General features: G+C 35.3%; 1 pseudogene across 1 annotated transcript; it reads left to right on the top strand.

The window, feature by feature from the left end:
* The first annotated feature begins 1,115 nt into the window (after positions 1–1,115).
* LOC307069030 (small nuclear ribonucleoprotein E-like) lies at positions 1,116–1,401 on the top strand (annotated as a pseudogene). Its single transcript has one exon. The product of its transcript is annotated as a small nuclear ribonucleoprotein E-like (transcript).
* Positions 1,402–11,299: the final 9,898 nt, after the last annotated feature.

The raw sequence follows: 11,299 nt of genomic DNA, 5'->3' as shown, positions 1-11,299 counted from the left end.
AGTGAATCAATCAAAATGAACTATTCAAATAAAGCACTGGGATTATATAATTTTTTTTTTTTTTTTTTTTTTTTTTGCGGTACGTGGGCCTCTCACTGTTGTGGCCTCTCCCATTGCGGGGCACAGGCTCCGGACGCGCAGGCCCAGCGGCCATGGCTCACGGGCCCAGCCGCTCCACGGCATGTGGGATCCTCCCAGACCGGGGCACGAACCCGTGTCCCCTGCATTGGCAGGCGGACTCTCAACCACTGCGCCAGCAGGGAAGCCCTATAATTTTATATTAGTTATTATTCAAGGAAACATAACCTGTTATACAGAGTGATTCAGAAAATAGAAAAAGAGGAGAAAAGCATCATTACTGTTTGGTTAAATTTTTATCTTAAGTTGATAGGTTAAATTTTAACTTAGGTTTTTAACCGAAATTTCTTTTATAGCAGGAGTACAAATGATTTATTTCCAAATAACAAAACGCCAAACTCTACCATTCAAAAAACGTCAAACACCCAAGGATATTTTAACCATGGGCAATATATATTACTAGGTAACTAAGTTGCTCCTTTTTTAAAAAAAATTTTTTAATAGACTTTTTCTATGAGCTAGTGAAATGATGGAGGGCATCTAACCAGAATGGTGGTTTTGATTTAGGGATAGTTAATCAGGAACCATTGTTTCTGACAGTAATTAGGAAGTGGATCCAGTTTTCTGTTACAGTCACTCACATATATATTACAACAAAATATATACATCTATGACAACAGAATTATCTTTTCAGTCTGTGAGAGACTGCTCATCCTTCTATTTCCTATACTAGAAGCAGGACAAATGAGAATACAGAAGTACCCAGATAGTTTATTCAAACTGTTATAAAGTAATAAAAGCATAGTTAAAGAGACGTGTGGTGGGTGAGAATGAACGCATTTCTGTTCGCTTTATAGGACACTACAATCTGTTCCTCCAGAGGCAATACCTACTCAGCCTTCTCTCACAATAGCGTTAAGGCACAGGTTCTAATCATCATCAGTAACTGAAGATCTGTATTGAGTTCTCCATTACTGTTTTACTTAAAACCAATTTCCAGGGTGTGCAGGATCGTGAGGTCTTTGTGAGCTTCCACCATGGCATACCAGGGCCAGGGCCAGAAGGTGCAGAAGGTGCAGAAGGTGATGGTTCAGCCCATCAATCTCATCTTCAGATACTTGCAAAATAGATCTCAGATTCAGATGTGGCTTTATGAGCAAGTGAGCATGCAGATAGAGGGCTGTATCATTGGTCTTGATGGGAATATGGACCTCGTATTAGATGATGCAGAAGAGATTCATTCTAAAACAGTCAAGAAAACAACTGAGTCGGATCATACTAAAAGGAGATAACATTACTCTGCTCCAAAGTGTCTCCAACTAGAAATGATCAATGAAGTGAGAAATTGTTGAGAAGGCAATACAGTTTTTTTAGGTGTCCTTTGTTAGAAGGGTAGTTCTAAAGCATTTATTCATATTGTTTTGCTCACCTTTATGTTATTACCAGATGACAGTAAATACTGTGGGATTGTTTTTATTAAAATATTTACATTGTTTCCTTCTAAGAACAAACAAACAAACAGTTTCCACCTTTGGAAGGATATGCCAGGGAAGTATCAATAAAAATGTCCCTCTTAGTGTAGATGTAAACGGGTGTTGCCTTTCTGGAGGCAAATGGACAGCATATATTAAAATTTAAATGTGAATACAGTTTGATCCAGTAGTTATTTTGTTTAAAAGCAAGGAATAGAGAGTAGTTATTAAGAACACCGATCCTGATGCTAGATAGGATGTGTGAAACTCCCAGATCTAGCACTTACTAGCTGTGTGAACTTAGACAAGTCACTTTTTACCTTCAGTGCAATGAAAAGATAATAATAACACCTTTCTCACATAACACAGTGCTTGGCACATAATATTATCTTAAAGAAATCATTGTACAAGTGCACCAAGAGGCATATACAAGAATCTTCCTAACAATATTTTTCTAAAAGCTTAAAACAATAAACTACTTAAATGACAACTAGCATAGAAGTTGCTAAAGACTTGCATTTAGATATCTTGGATCACTGTACCCCTGTACATAAATGAGATATATTTCATACTACAGAATGACAATAGCTTCAATACAAATTGAATGGGAAAAATTGCAGATTGACATAAACCATATTATTTAATCTTCCTGTAAAATGTAAAAAACCTATTTGTCGGGCTTCCCTGGTGGTGCAGTGGTTGAGAATGTGCCTGCCAGTGCAGGAGACACGGGTTCGAGCCCTGATCTGGGAAGATCCCACATGCCGCGGAGCAACTGGGCCCGTGAGCCACAACTACTGAGCCTGCGCGTCTGGAGCCTGTGCTCCACAACAAGAGAGGCCCGTGCACTGCAATGAAGAGTGGCCCCCGCTCGCTGCAACTAGGGAAAGCCCTCGCACAGAAACGAAGATCCAACACAGACAAAAATAAATAAATAAATTTATTAAAAAAAAAACTATTTGTCTTACAGCTATTTTAATAAATGTATTTAAGTCTCTAGAAAGAGATCTAAAAGTATAAATACCAAATTGATAGCAGTAGATACTTTGGGGAGAGGACTGGAATTTTGATGAGATCAAGGCAATTTTTTTTATATATAAAGTTTTCATTTTTACAAGATATATGTGTGTGTCACTTAATTTAAACAAATTTAAAATTAAATAAAAACAGCACAAATTTTATAAGTTGTTTTCACAGTGTGGTCACGTAAAGAAATGTTGACCAGAGACCATCAATGTTGCATTTCGAGAATAATTTTGAATATGTATTTAAATGGTATGCTTGTCTGTTAAGCCAATGGACCTTTGCTTTGTGATAATAAACGAGCAGATTTTTTAGAAATAAGACAGATTTATCTTTTGGTCCAAGCAACCTGGACCTTATCCATAGAGTTAATAAGCACCCTCAAAATTTGAGGAATGAAAAATCCTGCCTGGATGCTTTATATATTTAAGTTTTTTAATCAAGTATGGTACGTGAAGGAACATTTCATAGCCCAGGCAGGAGAAGCCTTTGGTATATAAAGTTCAGAGTATTGCTTTTCATTTACAAAACTTATTTTGCCAATATATGAGAAGTTGACAATTTATATCTGGGCTCCTAAGCCCTCATTCATCAAAGTCACATGACCCATCACTAGTTCCCTAGTTTCTCATTCCTGGACTTACTGGTCACTATTTAGGTGCTGAAGAACAATTAAATGGGACACAAAAAATAAAGCTTAAAGGGTTATTTTTAAAAGATTATATATCTTAGAATGCATCAATTGCCACAAACAGGATAATGGAAAGGTTGAAATAAATCTTTTCCAATTTGCCATCTATTCAACTCAAAGTAAAACCTGAAGGATTCAGAGGAGAAACCATGTATGTGATTGGGAACCAAACACAGTGCTAAGAATTTTATTTTTATCTTCAGAATTAGATTATAAAATATTACCATTTTTCATCACATTTCTTTTTCTAATAGATCTAAAAACAAATCCAAAAACATCACAATGTCATGAAATTGTGATATTCGTAAAGCTCCATCTTGATCAGATTAAAGTAATGAGAAGGCCCACATACTAAAAAGTTAATGGTACACCCTTAATATGTAATAATATATTTAAAAATGCATTAAGCCATAAAACAAGTGTAAGCAAGTATAACAGATTTCTGCTTTTTCCTTTGATTACAAAGTGGGTGTTTTATTGAAAATTCTTAATAGAACACTAACCAAAATCACTGTGTATATTTTTCTGCTGCTCTAAACATTTAGTTTGCCTTTTGGGTAAGCTGGGATTAAGTTCTCCAAAAAAATAGAGGAACTCTACAAACAAGTCCACTTCCATTAATAAAGGAATGAAATGGACACATAGAAGTCTCATTAGAAACTATTGTAATATTCCTAATTATACATATATTCTGATACATAATGAGATATTATCTGAGCTAAAACTATTTTCATATTTCAAATATTTCATATTAACTCAAATGTCAGCTTTACTTTGTACATGTTTTATATCTTTTTAATATATTATCAGTGATTTTATTGACCAGTGTCATTTGAGAAAAAAGTTGTATCATCTCATTAAAGATAATTGTAGTTGATGAATTCATGAAAAAGAGGAAGGATGTGTAAATGCATAAGTAGACTGTCTTACTACATAATAATTTATATATAAAGTTCTAAAATGGACAGTGCATTCTATATTTAAGCAAGTAACTGCAAATACATTAGTTTATAAATTTGTAACATTATAATTTTAATGTGGATCACATACATTGACTTTTCAAAAAAAAGTTTTATTCTGAAAAGTATGCTAAACCTCTTAGTGATTGCAAATAAAATTTAGACAAAAGAAAAATGTATCATTTCACTATTTTGAGATTTTTGAAGGATGAAAGTTTGTCTTAACTTGTTATCTCCAGCACTTTATCCTATGCAAATACTCAGAAGGTATCTACTTCTAACTAAAGTTCATAAAACTTTAGTGGAAAAATACAAGACTATTCAGATACGTGATGATAAGTTTAGAGATGCTGATTAGCTGAACTCATATCCATTAATCCATGGTTATCAAGATATTTTAAGCCAACCTAAGTATATCCAAATATACGTCTTCTTAATCTTACTGTCCTGGATTTTGAATACAAGCACATGTGTAACCCTGAATTACTGAGGTAATTATGGTTGTGTGCTGACCTGGCTAGATGAGTAGTGATTTGGGGCTCCCATTACCTTGGCGTCTGTTCTGAGTTACTAAAAATAAAATTCAGCATGTTTCTTGTTTGTTTGATTTGGTTTTCTTGTTTTGTTCTTCCACACCTACAAATGTGACTATAGGAAAATCAGAGCTGTGAAAAAGTTTATGAGAAATCAATAAATACTAGTGACATTTACGTTTCATCACCTCATAATAGGCGTCTACTTGAACTTTATCAGCCTTCTGAAAGTTGATGAAATAAATGATAATGACAGACTAATGGCCAAGTAACACTTGAAGTGAGAGTTCTATATAAAAATTATGTATATGTATATATATTAACATGGTCAAACTTTAGGGAAAATTTCAGATTCTCAAAGATTTAATTGTACCTATATACTAAGAAACAAAAAGTGCCTTTTAGAAAAAGAAAAAAAATCAATCTAAACTGTGTTTCTCTTCATGGACTCTTTAAATACTTGGTGGCATCTCAAAGCCTGTGTTTTACTTATGTATTGAATATTACTGCATAGAAAACCATCCTAAAGTTCATGGTGCAAAGTGACAACTATTTTATTATGGTCATGGATTTTGAGGTGCAGGGATTTGGAAAGGGCTCCTTAGGGTCGGCATGTCTCTCTTCTATAATGTCAGAGACCTTACTTGCAAGATAAATCCACAGCTGGAGGCTGGAATCATCTAAAGTTTGTTCATTCACTAGTCTGGTGTTTAATGGTGGCTTTTGCCTGGGACCTCTGAAGGGGCTCTTCACCAGAACTCCTACACGGGGCTTCTTCATGTGATTCTTTGTTTCCTCACTGCGTGGTTACTGAATTCCAAGAGCAAGCATCCCGAGAGAACTAGGTGGAAATGGTATCATCTTCTGTGAACTTTAATGACATATCCCAAGAAGTTACAAGATTGCCCAAATTCAAAGAAGAGGGACATATAGACCTTATCGCTTGCTGGTCCGTGTGTTACAATCACAGTGTAAGAAAATCATGTGGGATAGAAGATACTGTTGTGGCTGTTTGTGGAAAATGCAATCTGGCCCAGGCAGATTGAAGGGACACTACACAAGAGAAAATATACAAATGGACCAATAAACAGAAGAGAAGACCACCAGGGTCATTAGTCATCAGAGAAATGCAAATGAAAACCACAACAAATTATTACTACACACCTACTGGAATGGCTAATTAAAGAGATAGAATAGACCTAGTGTTAGTATGTGGAGCAGTTGGAACCCTCATATATTCCCAGTGGGAATGCAAAGAGCATAACCACTTTGGAAAATAGCTTGGCAGTTTCTCACAAAGTCAAAAATACCCTTACCATATAATCCAGCAGTTGCACTCCAAGTTTTTGACCCAAGAGAAATTAAGACATATGTCCACACAAATATTTCTGTGTGAATGTTTATAGCAGCTTTTTTTCATATTAGCAAAAATCTGGAAACAGCTCAAAGCCCATCAGTAGGTGAATAAATAATCAAATTTTTATGTTTATGGAATTCTACTCATCAATAAAAGGGAAGAAATTACCAGTACATGCAACAACATGGAAAGTTTTAAAAGACATTATGCTGTGCAAAAGGAGCCATGGAAAAGAGTGCATATGATTTCATTTATATGAAATTCCAGAAAACATCAAAGTAATCTATAATGACCAAGAACAGACCAGTGGTTGTCTGAGGCTGAGAGTGGGTAAGAGGAAAACCACCTTCTGGAAGCTGGAGTGTAAGCCTGCTTTACTTTTAGCCAATCATGTACTCCCCTTCAGGAATTTGAATCTAAGGAGATGGTGTGGTGATGGAAGGGTGGTTGAGAATTTAGTCACGCCCTTGATGACATGCTGACAACATCTAAGTCCAGGAAAATGATGCCAAATCAGTATCATATCCTGGCAGTTTCTGTAGCATGGTGTTGATTGTGTCTCCATTACTCAGATCCCTTTGTTTTCTACTCATCTTCTGAGCTTGGTTCTTAAGCTTTCCTATTGATTCTGTAAGCTGCAGCTATTCTTCCAATAAATTTACATTCGGCTGAAGTTACTTTGAGTAAGCTTCTGGTGCCTTAAAAAAAGAACCCTGACTGGAACAGACTCCTAGGTGCTGAATAATGGAAATTTTTCTTATTATGCAGCAGGAAAACTTTTCAGTAGGGAATTCAATAGGAAAGTACTATTGTGTGCAATATACCTAATGATACCATTGTTTTCAGCGCACCCTGGCTTATATTACAATCGTATTCTAAGAATCATCATACTTCATCTTAATTTTGCAGAAGATAGTAATAAATGACCTGGTTTCTTGATCTTTCATCTGTCAAGGTCCCTCATTTGGGGACGCTTAATTTTAAAACTCAGGCTCAAATCAATATCCCCCTCTGGAATCATCTCCTTTCTATTGGAGGGTTTCTTACTGTCTCAGTTGATGATTCTATTGATCAGCTTCAAGTTCACCTTTGATGCTGATTCTGCTCTTATTTCTAATAACTGGCTCTTGGCTATATACTTGGCAAAGGCTTTTTCTTCTTACTCTAGTTAATTCACTAGATCTTTGTCATTTCCCCATCTCTGAGCAGACATTTTAGTACTGAGTCCCTTTAATTGCTTTGGTACTACCTTAAGCCAAGCCTCCATCATGTTGAGCATTGCCTTTTAGTACTTCTATTGATTACCAGTCAACAGATTTCACTGACACCGTTTTCCTGCCAGAACATCCACTGGCTGCCCTCCAGTGGACATTGCTGATTACGTGGGCAGGCTGCCTGCTTGCTTATCTTTCTGCCTACTGCCTACTGGCAAATCCCCTAACACTCAAGTAGCCAGTCCAGATTCTCACTATTAATTGCCAGAAACTTCTCAGACCGTGTTTCCTATAGCTTGATGAAGTCTCTGGTTCCTAGGTCTCTTGGTGTGTCTACTCAGTTTTGATGGATGATTTGGTAAAATCATAACTTTTGTTTTCATTTTCAGTGTAGTTAAAATCCATTTTTATTCTTATACTTGGCCTGGTTAGACTAGATTAGGTTTCTTATATTATGTATTCTCTTTTTTTTTCTCTCTCTCTCTCTCAATATAGTTAGAGAAACTTTCATCATTATTGAAGCCACCTGGGAAATTTCTGGAAACATTCTCCAAATTTTAAATTTATACAAGAAGATAGCAGAGTCTTTGTAATACTGTGAATTTACTTCCTCTGTCTGAAAACAGGTACATAACAGAGGCTGAATTTCAACAGAAGGAGAAATTAGATTTTCTCAGTGTCCTACATATTTTCATTTCATTTCATTTTCATTATGTTATAGATTAGAGTTATTTTTTGATAAGATCAATATAATAATAAAGCATTGTTGGTCAAAATATATAACATCAATATTTGGAGATAAATTTTTTTCTCCTATTGCCTCACAAAATAAACATTTTTAAAGACCATCTTTTTAATGTATGTAAGTGTAGAAGCAAAATCTACCTAAACATTTTATACTCATAATATAAAACCACTTGGAACTGGGACTCTGCCAGGTTTATGAATGCATCCATGCTGTTTATCTGGATCGGCACTTTGGAATGTTTATCAGGACAGATGTAAGCTCTATACTTCCTAATGAAAGATAGGCAGGCAGATGTGGGAATATATTTTGTATTGGGATTAATATAATTTTTAATATTTGGATTAATATAAATGCCTGTTTAAAGTTACCAGAGGCATTTAATTGTATTCCATTTCAAAGGACATTTCATTCTGTTTATTTGGAATTTTATTCATGAGAACAATATCAAATTAATGTTATATATACAGTTATGATAAGCCTTTCTTTACATAAATAGTTTATTATTTATCATTCATGGACAAGAGTGTAAAAACAAACTATCTATTACTACATGTATCAAGATCAGACTTCAGGACTGTTGATATGATAGTTAATGGTTCTCATTGTCCCATTGATTTGGGTTGGCTCTTGATATCCCAGAACGGTAATGACCTAAGGAGCAGATTTCAGTTTACTCTTACCAAAGTTTGTTACAGAAGAATGGCTTGACAATAGCTATGCTTTTATTGAAACCACTGGGCCAGCATACTTAAGCATTGAAATAAAGATTGCAAGCAGTTCCATCACTAAGATGTTTAAGGGTGTAGTTTGTGCCCAATTCATTCAGATAGACCCACACTAGGGCAATATTCTTTTCTTTTCTACCCTCCAACACTAAATCAGAGGTTTTGATACTCTATGATTTTATTGTCAATTAAGTGAATTTCTTCACTTGCTTTTTGAACTTACTCAGGCTAAATTGACGTTTTTTAATCTTTTCCTTCTGTCTTATGCTGTGGTATTGTGGTTGATTACACCTACGTGGATGAAAATCCAAATTTATTTTAAGGATATTGTTGATTTTGCCTATATTCATATTTGGGACATTTTTCTGTGTTAGGATATGGTAAATTTTGGTATAAGAAATGTGTTAAGTGCCTCAATTTTCACAAGAGGAAGTTATATTTATTACCTGCTTATCTGGCGCCCTGAAGTATTTGCAGTAAGTAATTGTTTATTTGCATTTTAGGTACACATATAACTTTCCCTTAATGTCCCTAAGGACTTGAGAAAAGTACTGTTCACAAAATCCATGCCGTAGTGACAGTTTAAGAGATAATTGGTTATTCTGGGTGTTCCAATTTAGATCCCCAAAGAGCAATGCACTTGGACTACATCAACTCAGCTCCTTGAAGAAATGCTTTTGTTTTCATGGAGAGCTAGGTAAACATACTCATCTGATAATATTTCTTCAATCCCTTGTACCTTCATTTCTCTTTATTCTAAATAGCTTCTGATCTTTATTTTCATCTTTATTTTACTTGATTAGTTCTAACAGCCTAACATTTTTCAAACAGTTCTAGATACAGATGTAAAATATCTGAACAATACTCTTTTCTCCCTGGTTGGAGGATTATCTTTTGCTATCTTATCCTAAGCCCTCCAGTATGTTAACTGATTCAGAGCAGTATAAGCTTAGTTGCTTTTGCATTTTCCCATTTGCTTCGTTATTTTGCCTGTTCTTTATTGAATACCTACTTACTCTGTGCAAGGTAGAGTAGAAAGTATGGTATATCTTTTTTCTCATTAAATCCTTACAACTGCATATTTGGAGGCAAAATACAGATTTAGAAGTTAATCAACTGGTATTAAATAGATAATTAAAAACAAGTGCCTGATTGTTTTTAAACAATTGGTATGATTTTTTAAAAAAATAACAAATTAGCTCTCTAACATTGTCTCTAAACACGACTTCCATTTTTCTGCACTATTATAGTTAACAAAATCAAAGGCCTGGGACTTCCTAGGTGGCGCAGTGGTTAAGAATCTGCCTGCCAATGCAGAGAACACGGGTTCGAGCCCTGGTCTGGGAAGATCCCACATGCCGTGGAGCTACTAAGCCCATGCACCACAACTACCGAGCCTGCACTCTAGAGCCCGTGAGCCACAACTACTGAGCCCGTGTGCCACAACTACTGAAGCCCACGTGCCTAGAGCCCATGCTCCGCAACAAGATAAGCCACTGCAGTGAGAAGCCTGTGCCCTGCAATGAAAACCCAATGCAGCCAATAAATAAATAAATACATAAATAAATGCATAAATAAATTTATATTAAAAAATCAAAGGCCTGAATTTACAGTAAAAGGGATTAAAAATAAAATAAGATGTATGGATGGACTGATGGCTGGGTAAAAATGTGATAATGCAAATACAGCAAAATGTTATTTGTAGGATCTAGGTGGTACACATTTGAGAGTTCATTGTATAATTCTTTCAAATCTTTTCATAGCAAAATGCTGGGAAAAATAAATACTTGATTTTCTCATAGTATGTTTGTCCTTGCCTACTCAGGCAGTGTGTTTGTTGCTCTATGATTTGAAGGTACCACTCTGCTGATATGTAAGGAAATAGAGCATAGTGACCAAAAACACAGTGTCTGGAGTTGCATGTTTTTACTTACTTTCTGGCTCCTCCACTTACTAGCACTTGAACTTCAGGATTCCTCATCTGTGGACCAGGAAAAAAATAGTACCTACCCCATATGATTATAGGTTAGATGAGAAGATGAATGGAAGGCACTTAGAAAAATGACTGGTGCATGTTGAGAGCTCAATAAATATTAGCTATTATTATTACTTACTTATCTTACGGTGCAAGTGTAGATATTGCTGATTTTTCTCTGCTGTACTCTTCTTAGCCAGAAGTAGGTTTCAAAAGCCAACAGCCTATGGATATTTTCCTTCTAATCCCTGACCTTACCCAAAAGAAGAAATGTTGGTAGGATCCCCATATGTCATTTTTTGGTATATTTTAGCTTTTCTATTTCAGAAACAGTATTATAATCAACATGAATCTTTAATTTGGTGGTGTTTATACTGCATCTCTTCTACTAAGGCATGGAAGACTATTATTAAGTTGCAGGCAACACTGTCTTGAAATAAATAACATTAAAACTTGTGATCCACTCTCTCCAATTTCAACTGTTAGGTATGAGCTGAGAGTCATTAAGTTAAACTACAGTGAGG

The sequence above is a fragment of the Hyperoodon ampullatus genome (genome assembly GCF_949752795.1).
Source record: "Hyperoodon ampullatus genome assembly, chromosome: X".
In the NCBI taxonomy this organism is placed as follows: domain Eukaryota; kingdom Metazoa; phylum Chordata; class Mammalia; order Artiodactyla; family Ziphiidae; genus Hyperoodon; species Hyperoodon ampullatus.
Note: the sequence above shows the minus strand (reverse complement) of the source record. Positions and strands in the feature narration are given on the sequence as shown.